Below are 25035 nucleotides of genomic sequence, written 5' to 3'. Positions count from 1 at the left end.
GAGCTCCAGATACTTCGTAAATGTTTACGTTGTACTTTCCCATTCACCTGCTCAAGGATTGGCAACCTCAGCTGACAGATGTCTTTTGGAATCTGCTGGATACTCTGATTAACCTTGCAACTAAGTCCAGAATATCTAGGTAGTTTTCTCTGTCGGGTTACTGGTACGTCAGACTTACTCTATGATGGGATGATCTGGGTGTAACTGGCAGTATAAAAGTTAATTTTGATTCGAATTATTTAACACTGAAGTGCTCGATTTAAAGTTCACCAATTTCTTGATGAAATAACTTTTAAAATTAATGTAAAGGAAAATTAATAACTACAGTTTGAATCAACTGCGTATTAATTGAGGGCGGGAGATTGGGAGAAGCGGCACTGGGAAAACGATGAAAGCAATCGATTTGGGGTACGGATGTGAAAATTCGATGCCAAATAAGGGAAAGATTGTTATTTACACCGAACATAATGGAGAAATCTTTTACTGCACTTGCCGCCCGCATTTTTGTGATCAGGGAGGAAATTCATATTTTTACGAGTTTTTTATTTGTTTTGTTTTTTTTTGTATCAAGCAGTTTAAAATTTTTGCCATTTTTTCCGCTTTTTACCTTCCCATTACATGAAAAATGTTTGCGGGTCGTTAAGTGTGATTATCCCCAAATTTTCTATATTGTCATAGCAATAGCCGATGATTGTGATTTGTTCCAGACGTGATTGATGTGAACATTTATTAGTTAATTGTAATTGACATCATCTGTTGTTTATTCGCATTCCTCGCAATTGCTTACTGGTGATTTAAGGATTCTCAATTCGTCATTTTGCCTCCAACGACTTTGCTAACGTAAGAGTTAATATTCTGTGCTGAGTCAGTTTTGTTTATGGTTTCCTCCTGACCACTTCAAGAAGTATAGTGGAGTTAGGACACTTGCCCGTGTTCTCATAACCGAGTAGTACACAACTTTTGGAGATGGGCGACCGGCCGAGCAACTGTCGGAAGGAGCAACGGTCAGGAGAAGCTAAACAATTGGGAAAACTAATGAGTCTTACAGGCGTTTGCTCTGAGAAGATTAGAGACGCGATCGCCCAACCGCTGGCTTGAAATGTCGTCCCAATGCTGATCCAAAGCGTTCAAAAGTAATCATATTTGTCGCGGTGAGTGTCAATCTATGAAGTTCATTCATTTATAACGCGAATCTACAAACGGAATTATTATTTCTAGGGGTCAACTCGCTACCGACTTGGGTGAGGTTGTGCAACTCGATTCAAGGCGTCCACAGTTGGCTATTGAACATCCAGGTTATGGAACATGGTTTAAACTTTTTTTTTGGGTTCCTTCGGCAATTCGAGCTTTTATTTAACAAGCGCTATGCTAGTTCGTAAGCCAGAACTGATTTTCACCCGAGGGCAATCTTGCGCACATTTTTTTTTACGTCAGAGTTATCCTCAATTTTAGGTCAATTTCTTTGTTTAGTCTATTTTTAGCGTTGGACTCGGCCATCAAGTTCAAGTGCCGTAACTGTTTACTTTGATAGCAAAATGCATCTTTCTGGGGTGTAGCAAATCTAAGTAATCGCCCGAGGATAGTTAAAATTAATTATTTTTCCGATTATCAATTGTGCATCCAATCAATTTGAACGGTGTTTGTGCTTTTACAGTTAACGTTATTGACATTTAGATGTTCCACTCAATGAGCACGTTGAAGTTACGGTGGTGCCCTGAGTTTATGAAATAATTGCGAAGATAATTAACGCCGTGCATTTCAATTAGCGCTTAGCAGGAGGGAGTATTTGCGCAGAGGATTGGCAATTACGCTGTGATTAAAAAGGAGATTGAGTTTAATTTGATTCATACCATGGTTTAATGAGTAAGAGAGTAAACAGGCAAGAAGAAAGTTGGTGCTTGGTATCTTCTGATCAATGACAAACTAAATGCGTTGTGCATTGTTTCTTTTCTCACTCAACCTGTCTGGTTACCAATCAATGTTAATTATTTTTATTTGAAAAGGTTAAATCAACATTTATAGCGAATATTATAGCTAATTAACCTGTTCTTTAGTTTCAGATGTTAAGTGCCGTGATTTTTTCTTATCAAATATTCAGCTTGTGTGTGATGTGGGTGGTGTTCTTTGAAAGGAATTTGATTTGATTCACTAACCAATTGATCTTATTGTTGAGTTATTGAAAATACTACCATCAATCCATTTTGAATTATTGGCGGGACTGTTTTTACCTCGGGGCTTAAAGGCCGCTAAAGTCGCTTTCACGTCAAGAGGAAAGAACAGATGAGCACCGTACAAGTTTGAGGGGAAGTGGTAATAGAAATGCCGTGGCACGTGGAAACCTCTTTAAAAAATATATTTTAAAAATGTTGTTTTCTTCCAAGAGAAAGGGGCGGATTTATTCTTCTTTCCTTATTCCCCCCTCCCTCAATCCTACTTTTCTTTCTCTCGATTTTTCCTTTACTCTTCCTCTCTTTATTGCGTCGAAAAAAGGTATCGAACCCACCAGAAATGACGCATTTCAGTCAGTTCTTAGTTGTCACTTGCCAGAGGTGTGCAGCAGGTTCGGTTTTCTGTGGCTTTATTTTCTAAGTTTTAAAATTTTGCTCGAAAGTGTTAGTTGTTTTTCTTTCTTTGGTATTGTACTGTTTAAGTTTTCGCGTAACACAATTTGGATATATCGCCGGCGTGCCGATTAGTTTCGAATTTACCGTGACCTGTAGATTGTTTGGCCTCCGCCCTCCGGTAAGTTGATTTGATTTGTTTAGCCATTGTCAGCTCTGTCCTCCCTATACATTTGAACGAGCATTTCAATCAAAGTAGAATCGCTTCGTCCTGGTGAAATTTGATTAGTGGGTCGAAACTTTCGTTGTCGTTTTCTGGGACCGTACTTTCTTACCACGCAGCTTGGGTTTCGTTCGGGACATTTTGGCACGACGCCCTGGTTGGGCAACTGTGGTTGACTAAGTTTGGTAAGCTAATTCGATAAGCTAAATTATCGGCAGTTCGAAGATGTTCTGTTGATGGGCATTGCGTAACAATATGCTTCTCTCCTGACTTTCAAAATTTTTCGAATTTTACGACTTTTCTTTTCTGTATTGCATCACACAAATTTTCCACGTCCACCTTGCAGCAAGTTCGTTTCTCTTCTCCGTTTAGTTTTTTCGAACGTGAAATTTTGATTGCGGCAACTGGATGCGACGTGCGGCATGGACCTGCTCAGTGCTCATGTGATAAAATATGCGTTTAGAATGCTAGACACGTTGTAGTAGCGTTTCGGGAGTATTCTAGAATTCGTATCGTTCCGTTTGAACATTGCACTGACAAACCTTGTTTAGAGACTACGAGAAAAAAATGCACTCAGAACTTCTTGTCTGTTTCTGCGACTTCGTGAAAAAAAATTGAGTAAAATTAGCAGTAACCGCTTTGTCTTATCGAAACTGCTCTTTTTTGTTACTGAACTGCGGGGATCAAGGTGTTTGTTATCGATTGCGAAACAAAATATCGACGTCGGTTAATTACCTAATATATGCCAACGTCTATCTTGTGAATGTAATACCACCGTCAATACTTAGTGAGGGAAAGTTTTTATTCTGCGCAGAGACAGTTAACGAGACACGATATCTTGTCCGGATTGAGAGTTCAGTACCCCCTCCCAACTTATGGTTGTAAGTGGAAGTCCAGAAGACCAGAACATGTTCCACAACAATCAAAGTCCGTGGGTCAGATTCCAAAGGACAGCAAGATAATGTGTGTAAAGAATTTAAAATCTAACAAATCTTTAAAGATCTGTAGTGTGTTGTTCCAATTGATGATGTTGCGCAACATCTAACTTGAACAGAACTGTAAACATGGTACATCCAATGCGCAAGTGATAAATTCTATAAAACTTTTGGTCGCAAATAAAAAGCTCTTGAAAATTCGACGTCACATTAATTAAAGAAAGATTGTTATTTACACCAAATATAACGGTGAAATCTTTTTACTGTACCGGCGCCCGCAAATAATAAGGAATGGTATCTTGATTATGCAATCGAAATGAAGATTTTTAAAATTTGTATTATTATTTTCTTTTGTTTAAACAGTAATAAAAGTCTGTGCCATTTCTACCTTCCGGTTACAAAAAAAAAAATGTTGAACGACGTTGGATCGTGGCAACAGGAGCGGCCCGTTAAGTGTGATTATCCCCAAATTGTTCTATCTCGTCATAGTAATAGGCGATGCTTCTGTATATTCCCGATTTAATGCGCGAACATTAACTGGTTACATTCATTTGGCAATTTTCTGTTGTTTACTCGTAGTATTTTCATATGCTTACTGGTGATTCAGGGATTTCCAATTCGTCATTTTGGCTTCCACCGCCTTTGCAACCGAAAGATTTAATATTCTGTGCTGAATCACAGTTAATTAAGATGTTCTCCTGCCCAGATGACATCGGACGTAGAAGTTGTCAAATGTTCGAATGTCAACAACAAGAAGTCGAAAATAATGTGAGGGCAAGGATGAGTTAGAATAATGAATAATTTTAATAGAATTTTATAAGCGTTTGCTTTGTAAAGATGAGATGTGATCGCTTAACCGCTGGCTTGAATATGATGTCACAAATGTTGGGCCAATTCATTGAAAGTAATAATATCTATCTCGTTGTCTGTCAATTTATAAAGTTCATTCGAACATTGAATTAGTTCGTTTCGCGAAATTAGTCAATTACTAACGGAATAATTTATTCTTGGAATGAACTCGCTAGTGACTTGGGTGAGGTTATGCAATCTGATGCAATGCGTCCACAGCTGCGTTCTTTGACTTCTTTCCCCCTATTCATATCAACAATGAGCGCTAAAATAATTATTGAACATTTGGGTTAATACGGGACATGATTGCAACTTGTCAAGGCCACGATTGGCCTGAAAGTTGTTATCTTTTGATTCTGCGGTCTAAAGATGGCTGATAAAATCGCCGATTTTAACACTATCGAAGCTCAAGCATTATTGAGAAATAATGAACGAAGTTGAATCATGACATCAAGGACGAGCTGTTTAGTGTTATTTCCCCGAATTGTTTTATCGTCTGTCTAGTCGCTGATGCCAGATTTGATACGTGAACATTCATAAGTTAATTGCAATTCACAATCATCCGTTTTTATCCGTAATATTTGCAATTATTTTCTGGTGATTTGGGTGTTCTCAGTTTGTTATTTTTGCTATCATTGACTTTGTTACCGGAAGATTATTAATATTCTGTGTTGGAACACAGTTAAAATGTAATTATCTCCCGTTCAATCAATTTGCTTGAAACAACATTTGACATCACGCTCCAAGATATCTTCGACTGAAGTCTTTGATAGTTTTCGAGCTTGCTTTTTGAGGTGATGGAAGAGAATAGGGAGTTAATAGGACTTAATGAACCTCGAAATTAATTTGTCTGAAGTAGGCGTCTGCAGACGATGATGGTAGATGTGAAGGTGGAATAGCTGGCTTGAAAATGACACCATAAATGTATGACAGACCCATTTAGAGAAATCATATCTGTCACGTTGTGTGACAATAATCAAAGTTCATAGATTCATCTCGTGACACTACTAAAGAAATAATTGACTTTTTTTTTTAGAAATCTTTTACTCTACTGGCCGCCCGCATTTTGTAATCGCTAATTGGGAAGGGAATTCTTATTTTTATATAATCAAACTGGAGTATGTTTTATTCGATTTTTGCATCTATCAGTTTTAAAATTTTGGGCGGTATTTTATGTTCTTTTACTTTCTGGTGATATGAAAAATGTTGAACGAAGTTGGATCGTGGCGGAGGGCGGGTGAGGGCGGGCCGTTAAGTGTGATGATCCCAATTTGTTTTATATCGTCATAGTAATAGCCGATGCTTGTGACTTATTCCAGATTTAATGAGTGAACATTAATTTGTTAATTGCAATTGACAATCGTCTTTTGTTTATTCTCAACCTTCGCTGATGCTTTCTGATGTTCCAAGCATTCTCGATTTGTCATTTTTGCTTCCGCCGCCTTTGCTACCGATGGGTTAAAATTCTGTGCTGTAACACAGTTTATTAAGAATTCCTTCTGCCTATACCACGCACTGTCGAGAAGCAGTTGAAATCGTGCTGATTAACATGTTCCTCACAGAATTTTGGCAATTAAATCTGTGACGGCAAGGAATCATTACCAAAATGGATAAATTTAACTGGGTGTTATGGGCGTTGGTATTTAGAAGATGAGAGATACGATCTCTCAACCGCTTACTCGAAAATGACGTCACCAATGTTGGGCCAAAGCTTTGGAGCTAATCATATTTGTCTCGTTATGTGTTAATCTATGAAGTTCATTCATTTATTCCGCGAATCTACAAACGGAGTAATTAATTCCTGGGATGAAACTCGCCAGCGACTTTCGTTTGCAGTTGCGCAACCGATACGATTCGTCCACAGTCACGTTCTTTCCCCGTATTCATATCTGCGCTGTAATAATTGTCATTATTTCTCCGAGTTGTTCCATAGTCATATCTAGTAGCAGAGGGCGGGCCGTTAAGTGTGGTGATGCCCCAATTTGTTCCATATCGTCATAATAATAGCCGATGCTTTTGACTTATTCCAGATTTAATGCGTGAACATTAATTGGTTAAATGCAATTGATAATAATCTGTTTTTTGTTCGCTACTTTGCAGCTGCTCTCTACTGGTTCAGGGATTCTTACTTTGTTATTCTTGCTTCCATTGCGTTTGCTAGCCAAAGATTTAACATTCTGTGCTGAAGCACAGTTAAATAAGATTCTCTCCTGCCCACTTGCCCACTTGAACCCCAAAAACAAAAATTCAATAGACTATTCGTAGTTTTTTTGGGGTATTTGTTTTTCGGAAGTTTTCTTCTTCGATATAAGAAATGGAATTCGAAGAAGAGAAGGACCGGTGACGGCTAGGATTAGTCGGAATAATGGATAAAATCAATTGCCGTTATTGGCGTTTTTTTTAAGAAGATGAGAGATGTGATCGCTCAACCGCTGGCTTGTAAATGACGTCATGATGTTGGGCCAATGCATTAGGAGGGATTATATCTGTCACGTTGTGTAAAAGTCTATGAAGTTCGTTTATTTATTCCGCGAAAGTACCAAAGGAATATTTGAATACCAAGGAATTTCTGAAATATTTTTTCGTAACTCATTTTTTTTTTTTTTTAGATAAGCAGCTCAAGATTGATTGGAAAAACTCTGTCCTCGTGTTCATCCAATGGGAAGGCGAGTGTCTATTCACGATGACCCCCTTTTCCTGTCCTGCCTGGCGTCAACTTTTCTGAGGATGAATCACTTGTGGATGCCTGGCTGTGGATTTCCCGGGCTTGAAGGTAGGACACACGTCTCTATTTTTCCTTTTCATGACTGTTTGGTGGCGTTGGTTATGAAACCTTTCGGAGTGCTATTATTCCTGAGCTAGACGGTTGACTGTCATTTTCTCATGCCGTTTCTTATCTCAATCAGGGTTAATTAAATAATTCATTTGTAGAGCGACTCGTCCACATTAGGCTTGTTTTATACCGCAAAACCGTTCGTTGTTGTGTGTCCGGGGCTGTTCTATCACATCTCCTAGCCTGTCCTTCGTTGGGAACATTTAACACGACGCTAGTTGTTAGTCTGAGGTTTACATAATTTATATGCCAATTAAATTGTCAAAATTTTTGGCAGTTCGAAAATTTTATATTGATGGACGTAACTAACGATTTTGCGTAACAATTTTCTTGGTCCCTCCTCCCAACTTTCTACTTTTCTTTGATGTCCATCTTTCCCGACTCTTCTTTTCTTTATTGCATCGCAAAAATTTACCACGCCCACTGTGCACCAAATTCATTTCTCTACAGCAAAAGAAGAATGAAATTTTACGTTCAGGAAAATTTAACGCTGGTGTTCAGTTTTCACGTGAAAAGATTTGCATTTCGAATGTTAGACACTTTGTATCGTTTCGTGAATATCCTAGACTTTTATCGCTCCGTTTAAACGTGAGACTGACACACCTCGTTTAGAGACACCTGAGAAAAAGAATTCCACTCGCAACTTATAGTTTTTTTTTTCGCGACTTCGTGAAAAAAGTTGAATAAATCTAGCAGTAATCGCTTTGTTTTATCGAAACTGCTTTTTTTTGTTTCTGAACTGCGGGGATCAAGGTGTCCGGTAACGATTGTGAAACAAAATGTCTACACAAGTCACCTACCTGATTATTTACCAGAGTCTAATCTTGTGGATTTGATACCGCCGTCAATAGTTAGTGAGAGAAAGTTTCTTTTCTGCGCAGAGACAGTTAATTTTTCGTGATTTGTCTACATTTTAATGATGCCTTCGACAGGTTTATCAGGTCTCCTTCATTATGCATTGCCTTTATGGGGATAAGAGCAACCGAAATGGACAGCAAGAAAATCTTTGTAAAGAATTAAAAATTTAATAAATATTTCAAGGTCCTTAGTGTGTGGCTCTAATTGATAAAGTTGCACAAAAGCTGAATTAACAAAACGGTAAACATGGCATCCAATGCGCTAAAAATAATAAATTCTATAAAACTTTCGGTCACAAACAATAAAGCTCTTGAAAATTCATCGCAATTTTAACATTTTTTTAATTATTATTATTTGGTTTTTTGGATCAAGTGGTTTAAAATGTTACGCTATTTCTATCTTCCGTTTACACACATACTCAAAGTTGGAACAAAGTGGGATCGTGGCAACAGGAGCGGACCGTTTCGTGTGATAATCCCCACATTTTTTTACATCGTCGTAGTAATAGCCGATGCTTGTAGCTTGTCAGATTCAATGCGTGAACATTCACTGGTTAAATTTATTTGACAATTATCTGTTATTTACCCGCAATATTCTTAGTTCCATTTTGGAATCTCAAGGATTTTCCATTCGTCATTTTTGCTTCTGTCCCCTTTGCTAGCGAAAGATTATTAATATTCTGTGCTGAAGCACTTATAAATTCTATTTTCTCCTGCCCACTTTTAATTTCCAATCACTGGATAAAGTTTCAACATCCGGCCAATTTTTTCGAAGCCAAGTGATTATATGAATGTCTTTAAGTCATCAGGGAATTAAAATGGTGGGTCAAGCATAACTGCATAAGTTAAAATAATAGATAAAATTTGTTGCATTTTATAGGTGTTTGCATTGTGAAAATGACGGATGTGATCGCTCAACCGCTGGCTTGTTAATGACGTCATATGATGTTGGGTCAATGCATTTAGAGAAATCATGTCTGTCACGTTTTGTGACAACGAATAAAGTTCATAAAATAATTGATTTTGGTGATGAACTTGCTAGCGTCTCTCGTGAATACCATGCCTACACACTTGGCACAGCTGCTGGAACGTGAAGTTGCAAACTTGTCAAGGGGTAAAGATGACTGATTGTAGCCTAAAAAAACAATTCGTGGCTGATGTTTTAAGGTAGGAATAAAGAGTGTTACTCAGTCATTTCTAAATCGTGAACAATGATGTTTTATTAACAATTATCATTTTCTTAACAACAAACGGGCAAATCTTTTACTGCACTGGCCGCCTGCACTTTGTGAAAACCGGTGAAAACGAAGGAAATTCTGATTTCTTTAGGTGTAATCGGAATAATCGGACTGAAGTATGTTTTTTTTTACCAAGCAGTTCAAAGACTTAAAACATTTTTCTTTTTGCCATTTTGCTCTTCCGGTCATGTGAAAAATGTTGAATGAAGTTGGATCGTGGCAGAGGGCGGGCGAGGGCGGGCCGTTAAGTGTGATGATCCGAATTTTTTTAAATCATCACAGTGATCGCTGATGCTTGTGACTTATTCCAGATTCATTGCTTGAACACTCACAGGTTAAATTCATTTGACAATTTTCTGTTGTTTACTAGTAGTATTTGCATTTGCTTTCTACTGGTTCAGGGATTCTCAATTCGTCATTTTTACTTCCGCCGCCTTTGCTACCCAAAGATTTAATTTTCCGTGCCGAAGTACAGTTATTTAAGAATTTCACCTACCCAGTTGTATCTGGTAAGCTCTCAATTGCTTTGGAATCCCCTTCTACGATTACCGGATCTCCCAAAAATCTTTGAGAGCGAATTGCGAGGGCTAGGATGAGTTAGAATAATTGATGTTATTAATTGCGTGTTATAGGCGTTTACATTGTGAGGATGGCAAATGTGATCGCTCGACTGCTGGCTTGAAATTGACGTGCTGACAATGTTGGGCAAATGCTTTTAAAGGAATTTTATCCGTCACGTTGTGTAACAGTCTATGAAGTTCATTCATTTATTCCGCAAATCTACAAACGGAATAATGAATTCTTATAGGATGTAACTCGCTAGCGAGTAGCGACCTTCGTGTGCAGTTGCGCAATCCGAAAGAATGAGTCCACATATATGCTTTCTTTACCCCCTATCCGTATATATTTGCGCTTTGTTAATTGCCACTACTGAACATTTGGGTTATGAGACATGATTATAACTTTCAAGGTCACGATTATAGTCTCGAGTTTGTTATCTTTTTATTCTTCGATGTGAAGATGGCTGATTGAACGGTCCGTTGCTACACGTGTAGCGCCCAAAATCCTCTTAGTTCAGAAATGTTGAACAAAGTTTATTCTTGGCAACACGGCGAGCTGTTAAGATTGATTTCCCTGAATTGTTTTATCGTTTATTTAGTCGCCGGACGCCGATGTTTGTAGCGTACTCCAGATTCGACGCGTGAACATTCACTGGTTTTATGCAATAGACAATCATCTGTTATTTATCCGCAATATTTGCCATTGCTTTTTGGTGATATGGAAGTTTTCAGTTTGTCATTTTCGCTTCCATCGAGTCTGCTAGTGAAAAATTACTAATATTCTGTGCTGGAGCCCAGTAAAAATGCAATGTTTCCCTGTCCCAATCAGTGGTTTCAGCACATTGTTGGACTTCACGCAGGAAGGTCTTTTCGACGGAAGACATTGACAGGTTCCATCGATTGCACTTCAAGGTGAGGAAAGAGATTAGGGAGTAATGACTAATGAGTACTAATAACATCTGAGAAATTTAAATATCTGACATAGGCGTCTGCAGGTGATGATGGCAGATGGGAAGGCGCAATCGCTGGCTCGAAAATGACGCCATAAATGTATGGCACATGCATTTAGAGAAATCATTTCTGTCACGTTGTGTGGCAATAATTAAAGTTCATGTATTCATCTCGCCACACTACTAACGAAATAATTAATTTTTCAGATGAACTCGCTAGCGTCTCTGGTACGTGAAGTTGCAAACTTGTCAGGGCGTTAAAATGACCGATCGTATCCTAATCAAATCATTCTTGGTTGTTGTTTTCACTTGGTGATAAGTAGTGCTACTCACTACTCAGTCATTTCTAAATCGTGAACAATCGTGAACAATGCTGTTTTATTTACAAAGAATCCGATGCATTTGACCGCTTTCCTAACTTTATTACTTGACGCGATTTAAATCTGTTAATGCAGATTTACTTTTGTGCTAAACATGTTAATAGGGAGATATTTAAATATGGCTTGATATTTTTTAACAAATTAGGTATGATCCGGATATATCCATTAGAGTGGTTTTTGTACATTGGACTCCCAATGATTTCGACTTCCTGGGGATTGGAAACGTCTAATGTACGATGACAAACGTCTTTTGGAATACCCGACATTCGTGACTAGTCATAGTCACGTCTAATTTCAAATATCAATCGAGTTCAGAATATGTAGGTAGATTTCCCTGTCACGTATGTGATACACCAGACTCACTCTATGGAATGATTTGGGTGTAACTGGTTGAATAAATGTTATTGTGTGATTCATGCTAATTATCACAATGATGTTATATTTAAAGTTCAACAGTTAAAAACGCAGTATCTCGTGAAATTAATTTATAAGAGAATTTATTGCTTCTGTTTGAAATGAATCAATTGCGAATTAATTGAGGTTGGGGGGGGGGTCCCGTTATTGGGAAAACAGTAGTCTATATTTTTTTAAAATAATTAAGCTCACAATTAAAATATAAACAAATCAATTTGCCGAAGAAGCGAAGTGATTCGTATACGCATCAGTATTATTTTTCTCCCTTTTACCTTTCTTAGTTTGACGCTTGTAGGCCTACAATTTTACTTCAAATACGCGGATTGGTTTGTGTTGCGCATATTTTCCTGCAAATGAAATCGAATCGCCCAAAGAGGGAAAAATGCGTCATTTTCAACCGGGCAACACAAATCAATCGTGCCAATCTATTTTCTTACGATGAACATTACAATTGCGCCCAGATACACTAAATTTGAGAATTTATCTTGCCTTCAACTACGTTTGTCTGGTCATCAAATGAGATTCATGCTTACATACATGTACCACTCACAGCGGAAGCGAAAACACGTACAAGGTCGACACTTTTTGTTCGGATTAATCAATGTGGACTTCATTGAATTTGGGATGGAACGTTGGTTGTGTGGTCAGTAATCATAGCTAATTCTCGATCTTATGAAAGTTACTTAACTCTTGATTCCTTGATTCCATGCTCCAATGTCCATGCCATCCACGGCCATCCATTACACAGCTCAATGAGTGAAACTGAAACGTTAATTCAAATATTTAGATCCTTGGTAATTCTGAATCACGAAAGCAACTGTCCATGTAATAAAGAGAAGATCGATGGATGAATCACGGTAGTTGGATTCTTTTAATTTCATTTTTCTGATGAGATTCTGCAATCATTATCTGGTTCGTTTGATTAATTTGGAAGTTTTTGCTTGATTGCTGGAAGTATAAGAATCTTCCTTCGTCGATTCGAGCTTTAACAAGCGCTAGTTCGTTGGCCAGAATTGATTTTCACTTGTGGGGCAATCTTGCGCACATTTTTACGTCAGCGTTGAGCGTTCTTCTCATTTTTAGTTAACTTCTCTCCGTTAGTCTTATTAGCGTTGGACTCAGCCTTCAAGTGACGTAACTTTTCAGTTTCATCGAAAAATGTATCTTCCTAGGGAGTAACAAAGACCTGTTATCGGCCCGAGGGTAGTTCACAAAATCGATTCGTCTGTAGATTTAATTCAGTATTCAAAATTAAAAGATATTTCAAGGTCTCTAGTGTGTGGTTCTAACTGATGATGTTGCGTAACAGTTGATTTGAACAGAATGGTGCGCAAGCTATGAAAATGCTCTTAAAGTCGCTAATAGTAAAAAAAAAATTTTAACATTTGACAACAGCTGAAAAGTTCGTGCATGAAACTTCGTCGGTATATTAATAAGGGAAACATTTTTATTCACTTCCGGTTACAAACAAAATATGTTGAACGAGATGGGATATCGCGGCAACGGGAGCGGCCCGTTTAGTGTGATTATCCCCAAATTGTTGTATATCGTCAATTCATCATAGATGTTTGCGACTTATTTCAGATTTGATGCGTGAACATTTGTTTGTAAATTGCAATTTACAATCGTCTCTTGTTTATTCGCAACTTTCAAAGTTTCTTTCTGTTGTTTCAAGCATTCTTGATTCGTCATTTTTGCTTCCACTGCCTTTGCTACCGATGGGGTTAAAATTCTGTGCTGCAACTCAATTAATTAGGATTTCCATCCGCCCTCTTCACAAGTCGCCAAATCGACTTTTCGCTTGCGCGTCAATTACTTTGAGTCTTGAACCACCAAAATTGGGATCGATTTCAGTATTGATGTTAACAGAATGGTGAGGGCTAGGATGTGTTAGAATAATGGAGAAATTTAACTTTGTGTTGTAAGCGGTTGTAATATGAATATGAGAGATTTGATCGCTCAACTTCTGACTTGAAATTGACGTCACAATGTTCGGCCAAAGCATTGAAAGTAATCATATTTGTCTCGTTGTGTGACAATCAACAAAGTTCATTAATTTATTTAGCGACACTACCCACGGAATGATTCATTCTTGTGATGGAACTCGTTAGCTTCTTTCGTGTGCGGTTGCGCAACCGATACAACGAGTCTACAGCGCATTTTTCCGATTTTTCCCCCGGTGTGAAGATGGTTGATTGAATCGCGGATTTTGACACTTGTAGAGTTTGTAGCCGAAAGAAATAATTTTTTTTTTAAATGTTGAATGAACATGAATCATGGCAACAGGAGCGGTCTGTTGAGTGTGATAACCCGAATGATTTTCTTGTCATTTCATCCAGATTTGATGCATGGAAATTTATTGGGTAAATTCCATTGACAATCTATTGTCGTTTATTCGCAATATTAGCAGTTGCGATTTTTCGATTCGAGGATCACCAGTTTATTATTGTTGCCGTCCCCTCTGTTTCCTAGAGGCTGTTCTTATTGTGTGCTGGAGCACAATTTAATTATATTTTCCATCTTTCCCATTTATCTGCTAGACCTTCAAGGCGTCTCTGGTACGTGAAGTTGCAAACTTGTCAGGGCGTAAAGATGACTGATCGTAGCCTAATTAAATAATTTGTGGCTGCCGGGTGGCGGGAGGTAGTGTTCTCCGTCGGGTAAATGATACACCAGACTTATACTATATGGGGTGATTTGTGTTTAACTGGCCAAGTAAATGTTCTTGTTTGATTCGTACTAATTAACACTATGATGCTAAATTTAAAGTTCATCAATTAAAAACTCAGTAACTCATAAAATTAATGTTAAGGAGAAATTATTACTACTGTTGGAATCAACTGCGTATTAATATAGGTTGGGTGGTGGTATTGGGAAATTTTTTTCAATAGTTAGGCTCACAATTAAAATTTTAATAATCCAAGTGGTCAAAGAAGCGAAGTGATTCGTTGACGCATAAGTAATTATTTTTCTCCACTGCACTTTACTTATTCGGATGCGTGTAAAATTGAACTTCAAAAAACGCGGATTGGTTTGTGTTGCGCATATTTTCCTTACAAATGAATTAAAACGCAGAAGAAATAAACTCCCTTGTCCAAATTTGATATTCATCTGAGGGCAATCTTGAGCACATTTTTACGTCAAGAGTTCTTCCAAATTTTAATTCAATTATCTCTGTTTAGTCTATCTTAAGCGTTGGTGGACTCTGCCTTCAAGTGTCGAAACTTTTCGGTTTGATCGCACAGTGTATCGTTCTGGGGAATAACAAAGACCTGTAATCAGCCAAAGTTGTTTATAAAATTGATTCGGTTATCAATTCTAAAACCAGTCAATCTCAGCGGAGTTTGTGCTTCTTCTGTTAATGATTATCACATTTTGATGTTCAAGTTAATGAGCACGACGTAATTATGATACTGCACTAGGTTGATGTAAAAATTGTTAAGTTAACTAACACCAGTTATCTTAATTAGCGCTTAGCAGGAAGGAGATATTCACACAGAGGGTTTGTATTGACGTGGGGGTTTTTAATGAGATTGATTTTTATTGACACTCTAAAAGCTCGGAAGGATAAGTGAAGTCATTGGCTGATCAACTGCTGTTGCCTCAGCTGCAGTTTGCTGCGAGATAATCGTCCCAATTTCCCTCACTTGACCGGCTCTGCTGAAAACTTGTTTGAAATAGATAATGTGAAATGATTTAACCAAAATGAAAAAATCTGTATTACCTACGCCAATCCTTGTCAATCATCCTGTTTCCTGAGACGAAAGATTATAGGGCCGTCAGTTTTTTTATCGAATATTCAGCTTGGGTACCATGTGGGTGGTGTTCTTTGAAAGGAATTTGAATTTGATTAACTAATCAATTGATACTATTTCACCTTACAATACTTCCTTCAATCCGTTTTGAGTTTATTGGCGGTGCTGAAATGGTTTCCCCTCGGGGCACAAAGGCTTTCTCGAAAGTCGATAGACTATAAAAAGCCTCGAATAGCTGAGCGTAAGCAAATATGAAGGGAAGTCGTACTGGAAATGCCGTGACACGTAGATCCTCTTTTAAAAAAATAAATTTTTGGTTCAGTGAAAAATAAAATTTTGTTTTCTGCCAAGAGTAAAGGCGGATTTATTCTTCATTCCTGATTCCCCCTCTTTCAATCCTAATTTTCTTTTTCTCGTTTTTTTCCTTTTCTCTTCCTCTTTATTGCGTGAAAAATGTAATTTAAATCCATCAGAAATGACGCAAAACAGTCTGTTGTCCAAGTTTCAAAATGTTGCTCGAAAGCGTTAGCTGCTTTGCTTACAGCGGGTGGAATGTTAGTGAGCCATAACTAGTACAGAATTGATAGACCATCGCGTTTTGCCTTTTACGTTTTACCCCTTCGCTCGGTGTTCCAACTCGTCGAAAAACTGTTCGTTGTTGTGGGTACGGGACTTTTCTATCATATCTCCCAGCCTGTCCTTCGTTGGGGACATTTAACACGACCCTGGTTGGGCGATTGAGGTTTAGATGATTTAAAATGTCAATGAAATTGTCAAAATTCTCGGCATTTCAAAAAATTTCTATTGGTGGACATAACTCACGGCACTATTGCGTCACTATTTACTCGATCCTTTTCTCCAGACTTTCTACTTTTTCTTTTATGTCGATTTTATCACACTCTTCCTTTCTTTATTGCATCACAAACATTTACCACGCCCACCGTGCGTCCAAATTCATTTCTCTACTCCGTTTAATTTTCGTGAACGTGAAATTTCTTTTGTGGCAACTGTATGCTGTGACGTACTGGATGGAGGTGAAAAGATGTGCATTTCGAATGTTAGACACGTTGTAGCGTTTCGGAAATATCATAGAATTCGTATCGTTCCGTTTAAACATGACACTCAACACACCTCGTTTGGGTACATTTGAAAAAAATTATTCCTCTCAGAACTTATTGTCTGTTTCTGCGAGTTCGTGTAAAACGTAGAATAAATCAAGAAGTAATCGTTTTGTCTTGTCGAAAAGGCCCTATTCCCTTTCTGAACTATGGGGATCAAGGTGTCCGTCAGCGTTTACGAAATCAAAGATGGACATAAGTTAATTACCTTACACACGCCAACGTCTATTATGTGAATTTAATACCAACGTCAACGGTTAGTGAGAGGAAGTTTTTATTCTGCGCAGAGACAGTTAACGAGACATGATTTCTTGTCCAGAATGTAAAGAGTCCAAAACATTGATTCTGCATCCTTCTTCTTTGATTTCTCCTTTTATAGGAGTTGGAGCTCCAACAACAACACGAGCAAGAAAAGACGTCAAGAAAAATCTGCGGAAAGAATTAAAAATTTAATAAATCTTTCTAGGTCTCTAGTGTGTGGTTTTAAGCGATGGTGTTGCGCAACAGCTGATATGAATGAACGGTGGGCAAGCTATGCAAATGCTCTAAAAGTAAGAAAATTCTGAAAAACATCTGACTACAGTTAAAGCTCGTGAAAATCCGTCGTCATATTAATAAGGGAAAGATTGTTATTTACACCAAACATCACGGAGAAATCTTTTACTGCACAGGTCTCCCGCACTTTGCAATCAGGAAGGGGAGTCTGATTTTTATATAATCGAACTGAAGTGTATTTTTGTTTTTTTGTATCAAGCAGTTTAAAATTTTTGCCATTTTTATTGATTTTTACCTACCGGATTGATGAAAAATATTGGACGAAGTTGGACTGTTCGTTAGATCGTGGCAGAGGCAGAGGGCGGGCCCGTAAAGTGGGATGAGTTCCAATTTGTTCTAAATAGTTACAGTAATCGCCTATACTTATGTATTCAAGATTCAGTGCGTGAACATTTATTGGTTAAATTCATTTGACAATCATTTGTTGTTTATTCGCAATATTTGCAACTGCTTCCTAGTGATTCAGGGCTTCTCTGTTCGTCATTTTGCTTCACTTGCCATTGCTAGCAATTGACTATTATTATTCTGTGCTGAGGCACGTATCATTGTGACGTATTCCTGCCCACTTGCTGAACTCGGCAATTTATTTGGGTGGCCATTTTGTTGGTCTTCTCTGCCTCCTCCTGGGAGATGGCGTTGAGAAAACATTGCTGGCAAGGAATAGTTTGGAAATTAAATAAATTTTGTTGCGTGTTAATAGGAGTTTGTTTTGTGAAGACGAGAGATGGGATTGCTCAACCACTGGCTGTTTTATGACGTCATGATGTTGGGACAATGCGTTTAGAGGAATTATATCTGACAAGTTGTGTTACAATCGATGTAGTTCACTCATTTATTTCACGAATTAATGGATCCATGCTCATTTAATTCCGAATACCCATGGAATAATTCATTTTTGGGTGAATTCGCTAGCGACTTGCGTGTGCAGTTGCGCAATCCAATACAATGAGTTCACAGCTGCGTTTTTCCTCCGGTGCGAAGATGACTATTTGAATCGCCGATTTTATCACTTGACACTTTTAACACGAGCTCAAAGAAATCCCTTATTTTTTAAGAAATGTTGAACAAAGTTGAATTATGGCAACAGTCTGGGCGAGTTGTTTAGTGTGATTACCCGCAAGTTGTTCTATCGTCCTAAATAGCGCTAAATAGTCGCCTATGCTTTTCAGTTATTCCTGATTTGATGCGTTAACATTAACTGGTTTAATGCAATAGATAATCTTCTGCTCGCCCCTAACTTTCTACTATTTTTTCGATTTTCCCCGACCATTATTTTTTTATTGCTTCAAAAAAATTTATCATGTTCACCGTGCAGTAGGTTTATTTCTCTACTCCGTTTAATTTTTTCGACTATTTGGTGAATTTAATACCACCGTCAATAGTTAGTGAGAGGAAGTTTTTATTCTGCGCAGAGAGAGTTAAAAATACATTAAACTTTGTCCGGATTGTATTGACACCCTATGTAATGATTCAGAATCTTCCGGAATCTTCTTTATTAATTGCTTCCAACTTTTTGGGTGAGATTCCAACAGGACAGCAAGAATATCTGAAAATAATACTAATATTTAACAAATATATCAAAGTCTCTAGGGTGTGGTCCTGATTGATGATGTTGCGCAACAGCTGACTTGAACAGAACGGCAAAGATGGAGTCCAATGTGCTAAGAGAATTCAATTCTATAAAACTTTTCATCACAAATGAAGCTCTTGAAAATTCGTCGTTTTTTTATTTTCTTTTGTCTAAGCAGTTTAAAATATGATGCTTCCGGTTACAAAAGAGATGTTGAACGAAATTGGGGAAACAGGTGCGGTCCGTTTAGTGTAATTATCCCCATCCCAATCGTTCTATATCGCCATAGTAATAGCCGATGCTTGTAACTGATTCCATAGTCAATGCGTGAGCATTCACTGGTTAAATTCATTTGACAATTTTATGTTGTTTAACCGTCATATTTGCAATTGCTTTCTGGTGATGCAGGGATTTCCTATTCGTCATTTTTGCTTCCGCCGCCTTTGCTATCGTATGATTTATTATTCTGTGCTGAAGCTCAGTTATTTTAGATTTTTCCCAACCCAGTTTAATTGGGCAAGGATTAGACCTATGTTTGCCGCTATTGACCAAGATTTCCTGGCTTCCGGAATTCTTTGAGGTCAGCGACCGGATCATAGAGTTAGGGAAAGGCGAAAGGATGAGGTTGAATAGTTAAATTTAATTGCGTGTTACATGCGTTGGCGTTGTGGAGATTACAGATGTGATAGCTCAAACGCTAGCCTTGAAAATGTCTTTACAAATGTTGGGCCAATGCGTTAAAAGAAATCACATCTGTCTCGTTGTGTGTCATTCTATGAAGTTCATTCATTTCTTCCATGAAAGTACCACCGGAATAATTAATTCTTGCGATGAAACTCGCTAGCGCGTGTGTGCGGTTACGCAATCCGATGCGTCCTTTTATTCTTGCATCTGGGTGAGCTTTTTACAGTTATTTTCCCCAAATTGATCTATCGTCATATCTAGTCGACGATGCTTTTAGCGTACTCCAGATTTGATGCGTGAACACTCACTAGTTAAAAGCAATTGACCATCATTTTTTGTTTATCCGCAATATTCGCATTTGCTTTTTGGTTATTCGGGGATCATCAGTTTGGCATTTTTGCTTCCGTCGACTTTGCTACCTAAAGATTATTGATATTCTGCGCTGGAGCACATTTAAAACGTAATATATACTCCTGTCCAATCAACTACGACTTGTCCAACGTTGTTTGTGTTAACGACGGAAGGCTCTCAGAGTTATTATTGCTTTCAAATGAAAGTGAAGATGAAAGGAACAAGTAGATAGGGTTGATAATAAATGAAAATTTAAAATGTCTGATAGAACTGTCTGCAGGTGATGATGGCAGATGTGAAGTCGCAATTACTGGCTCAACAATGACGCCATACATGTATGGCTGATGCATTTAGAGGAATCATATCTGTCCCTTTGTGTGACAATAATCAAAGTTCATAGATTTATCTCGCAACACTACTAACGAAATAATTTACTTTTCAGATGAACTCGCTACCGTCTCTCGTGAGTCCCGTGCCTGCACAGCTTCTGGTACGTGTGTTGCAAAAACTTATCAAGGCGTGAAGATGATCGTAGCCTAATCAAATAATTTGTGATGGCTGCTGTTTTAAGGTAGGAAGAAGTAGTGCTACTCAATCATCTCTAAATCGTGAACAATGCTGTTGTATTGAAAATGATTCCCATGCAATTGACCATTTTACTTATTTAATTTTTTTGCGGTTTAAATTTGTTAGATCTACTTTGAGTACTTTCCCCCTAAAAATATATTGATAGGGAGATATTTAAAAATGGCATGATATTTGGTTGATATATTACAGATCCAGATATTTCCATTAAAATGCCGGCGATCAAACCGCTTTTATCGTTGTTTGCGGTTTGGTTTTTAGTGAAGGGGTTGGGGGTTGATTTTCTTTGATTTTGGCGGGTGGTGGGAGGCAGGGAGGGCGGAATCTTACTATCGATATCTTAACTCTTAAGCGTGGTTTTTAGAATATTAGTGTCATCTGCTCTGCTTTGGGTTTCTTTGTTCTTTCTTCTTTCACAGTTTCGTAAAAAACAAAGAGACGAAATTTCACATATTTTTTATTATAGATAACTGAACAGATCACTGGTCTGGAAATGTGTACCTGGCTGCAAGAGAAATCAGAAAGAAATAGCAGAACAAAATCAAATGTGGTCGTCGTGTGATCTTTGGTGTCGTATGTTCTCCATTCCATGCTGTTTTTTAGGTAAATAAAACTAAGAATACCAATGGAATGATTTTGGGAGCTTATGCTGTACTAAAGATTCAAACCAGTTAAAAATCTGGGAAATGTTGGTGCCTGACTACATAGACCAGCCTTTATCACATATGCCCCTTGTCAATACATGGCAGAGTTGGTTTACGCTATGTAAAGTAACCTTTACCTTTTGTACAGATTTCAGGTCTGAGCTAGCCATCATAACCACAATATGGGCAATTTCTGATACTGCAGTCTGTCAATAGCAACCATCTCAGAATCATCAATTGGGTAATGGTATTGGTTACTTTTGTTAACCTGTGACTTGCATTGTATTTTTGGAAACTAAAAGGGTATTACATGTAAACCTTAAGTAATCCTGCTTTGAACAATAAGGGGTTACCCACTGTCTTCTTTCTACCTTTTCCTCACTTGTTGTCTATGCAAAAAATTTTTCGTAACCATTTTTTATTTTTGTTTAGATAAGCAGCTCCCAGTTTAATTGGAACAAATCGGTTCTTGTGTACACCCAATGTGTGAAGGCGAGTGTACATTCACGATGACCCCCTTTTCCTATCCTGCCTGGCGTCAACTTTACTGAGGATGAAGTACTTTATGGATACCTGGCTTTGGATTGTGGATGCCTGGCTGTGGATTCCCCGGGCTCAAAGGTAGGACAAATGTCTCTCTATTCTTCCTTTTTATGACTGTTTGGTGGTGTTTCTAACTATTCCTTACTTGTTGTCTCTGCAATAATTATTCGTAACCATTTTTTATTCTTTGTTAAGATACACTCCTAGATAAACAGCCCTCAGATTAATTGGAAAAAATCTGTTCTCGTGTACACCCAATGTGTTAAGGCGAGTGTGTATCTTCACGATGAACCCCCCTTTCCTATCCTGCCTGGGGTCAACTTTACTGAGGATGAAGCACTTTGTGGATGCCTGGCTGTGGATTTCCCGGGCTCTAAGGTAGGACAAATGTCTCTCTATTCTTCCTTTTTTTTTTAACTTTTTGGTGGTGTTGGTTATGAAACGTTACGGAGTACGATTATTCCTGAGTTAAGACGGTTGACAGCAATTTTTCTCTTGCCGTTTCTGTTATCTCAATCAGGGTTAATTTATTTAACTCATTTGTAGAGCGACTGCACAACAGGCTTGTTTTATACTACACAAGTTTGTCTGCGGGAAACAATCGAATTAAAAAAAATGGTTTTAAAATGAATTAACTCTTACAATCCTTTTAAAGGAAAATTTATTACTACTTTTTTAATCATATATCAATTGAGGTCGGAGGTGTTGTATTGGGAAAACAGTAGTTACTTTTTTAAATAATTAGGCTCCAATTATACAATTTAAATAAATCATTTTGTCAAAGAAGATTCGTACACGCATCAGTAATTTGCACCTGACTTATTCGGATGCGTGTAAAATTGAACTTCAAAAAACGCGGATTGGTTTGTGTTGCGCATATTTTCCTGCAGATGAAATTGAAACGCCCAAGAGGGAAAATACGTCATTTTCAACCGGGCAACACAAATTAATCGTGCCAATCTATTTTTTAACGATGAGCATTACAATTTCGCCCAGATACACCATGTTTGAGAATTTATCTTGCTCGTAACTACGTTTCTGTGGTCATTAAATGAGATTCGCACTAACAGACTAGTACCATCCATAGCGGAAGCGACACTACATATAACATCAACACTTTTTATTCGGATTAATCAAGGTTGTACTGATACTGAATATGGGATGGAACTCTTTCTGAATGCTTATTACCCTTCTCAAATATTTTTCAAACTTGATTTAAAAAGGGGAAACAAAGCTCGACAGTCCATCCCATCCATGCCCTTTACTCAGCTCAGAATGAAATGTAAAACGTGAACTTAAATATTTAGATCCTTGGTAACTCTGAATCACGAAAGCAACTGTCCAAGTAATAAAAAGAAGGTTGATGGTTGAAACTCGGAAGTTGCATTCTTTTAATTGAATTTGTGCGATGAAAATCTCCCATCATTATCTGATTCATTTTGATTTATTTGAAAGTTCTTGCTTGATCGCTGGATAACTGAATCTTCCTTCGTCGATTCGAGCTTTTAACAAGCGTCTTTGGCCAGAATTGATTAATCCCTGAGGGCAATCTTTCACACATTTTTACGTCAGAGTTCTTCTCAATTTTAATTCAATTTCTCTGTTTAGTCTATTTTTAGTGTTGTACTCTGCCTTCAAGTGACGAAACTTTTCTGTTTGATATTAAAAGCCCTTCCTAGGGTGTAAGAGTTCTGTAATCGGCCCGAGGGTAGGTTTAAAAATGTAATCGAAAACTAATTATTTTTCTAGTCAACCTGAACGGTATTGTGTTTCTGCTGTTAACTATAATGACATTTTGATGTTCAAGTCAATGAGCACGTCGTACTTCTTATGGTGCACTATTTCTATGTAATAACTGCGGAGGTGACTAATACCGTTCGTTTAAATTAGCGCTTAGCAGTAAGGAGACATTCACACGTAGAGATATTAATGTCGCGGTGCTGGAAATGGGGTTTGATTTTTGTTCCAACTAATCGATTGCTGATGGTAAACAGAAATCAAGACCAAACAGAGTATACGATTTTGATGGGTGGCTGAGATTCATCCATCGTCTATCGTTTCACCGGGGTCATCTTTTCTTACCATCCACTGTTAATCGGAATATTTAGAATTTTGACAATCTGAAAGTTTTAGCTTAAATGAATACATACGTATGAACTACTAAAATTCTCGACAATTTTCGTTTGTCGTGAATTAATTTGATTAGGTCCGTGATTTTTTTTCTCATTGAATATTTAGCTTTGTAATATGGATGGTGTTCTTTGAAAAGAATCAGAATCTGATGGTTAACTTATCAGCTGTCATAATTTCAACTGGAAAATACTGCCATCAATCCATTTTGAAATTATTGGCGGGACTGAAATGGTTTCCCTTGGGGCCTGAATGCCGCTTTCACGGAAGGTTATAAAAAACGCTGAACAGACGAAGCATAACAAAATCCGTAACAGCCTATAAAGGAGAATTGTCTGCTACTGTTTGGATCAACTGTGAATTAATTGAGAGTGGGAGATGCAGCTTGTGGGCACTGGGAAAACGGTGATAACATTAGATTTGGCTACGGAAGCTGATAAATTGTGGTCTACATTTTAAAATAACCAGGCCCTTGATTTAAATTAAATGAATTCAAATTTGAAAAAAGCAGCGCAATGATTCGTACGCACCTGTCTGATTCGTTCACTGTTTTTAGCAATGGCACCTTATTTATTTGGATGAGTGTAAAGTTTGGCGCCCATTTTTGCACTGAATTGAAACGCCCAAGCGGGAAAATGTGTCATTTTCAAACGCACAGCACGTTGTGTCAAATTTATCGTGATTATCTATTGACTATTGACTATGAACATTACAGTAGCACCCAGTTACACCAAGTTTGAGCATTCCCCTTGATAAAAACTACGTTTGTCATGAATTGAAATTAGATTCGCACTAGAAGACAAGTATAACCCACACAGAGGCGACACTACGTATAATATTAACACTTTTTAATCAATTTATTTAAAGAAAGCAAGCGGCAATGAGACATCGAACGGGTTTTTTTCAATTCTTTTCTTTTCTAACTGGACTTGACATGACCATCACGTTTTAAGTCAGAGAATTGGAATCCCGATTTCATTAACCACTTGAGACTTGACTTCGTTGGTCTGAGAAAGAGTAAATTCGAAATATTTAGATTTGTAGCTACTCCATATAACGAAAGCAACCGTTCATGTAATAAAACAGGGTTATTGGTTAAAATTCAAAAATTACATTTTCTTAATTTTGTTTGTCCGATGAGATTCTCCCATAAAAAGTTAGTTCGTTTGACTCTGTTTGACATTCTTTCTTCATAATGAGATGACTTGTGTCTTTCTTCGCCGATTTGAGCCTTAACAAGCGCTAGTCGTTGGCCAACATTTTTTTCTCCCCAAAGGCAATCTTGCACATATTTTACGTC

General features: G+C 37.7%; 1 protein-coding gene across 1 annotated transcript in view; it reads left to right on the top strand.

Moving 5' to 3' along the window:
• The window catches only part of LOC124336868, a 90747-nt gene extending 68573 nt beyond the window's left edge, over nt 1–22174 (top strand). Inside the window, exons 31-35 of the mRNA XM_046790746.1 lie at nt 20276–20323; nt 20885–21021; nt 21211–21303; nt 21495–21683; nt 21801–22174. The gene's annotated coding sequence lies outside the window, so the exon portion shown is untranslated. The remainder of the gene's footprint in view (nt 1–20275; nt 20324–20884; nt 21022–21210; nt 21304–21494; nt 21684–21800) is intronic.
• Nucleotides 22175–25035: the final 2861 nt, after the last annotated feature.

This window comes from Daphnia pulicaria, chromosome 4 (genome assembly GCF_021234035.1).
Source record: "Daphnia pulicaria isolate SC F1-1A chromosome 4, SC_F0-13Bv2, whole genome shotgun sequence".
NCBI lineage: Eukaryota > Metazoa > Arthropoda > Branchiopoda > Diplostraca > Daphniidae > Daphnia > Daphnia pulicaria.
Note: the sequence above shows the minus strand (reverse complement) of the source record. Positions and strands in the feature narration are given on the sequence as shown.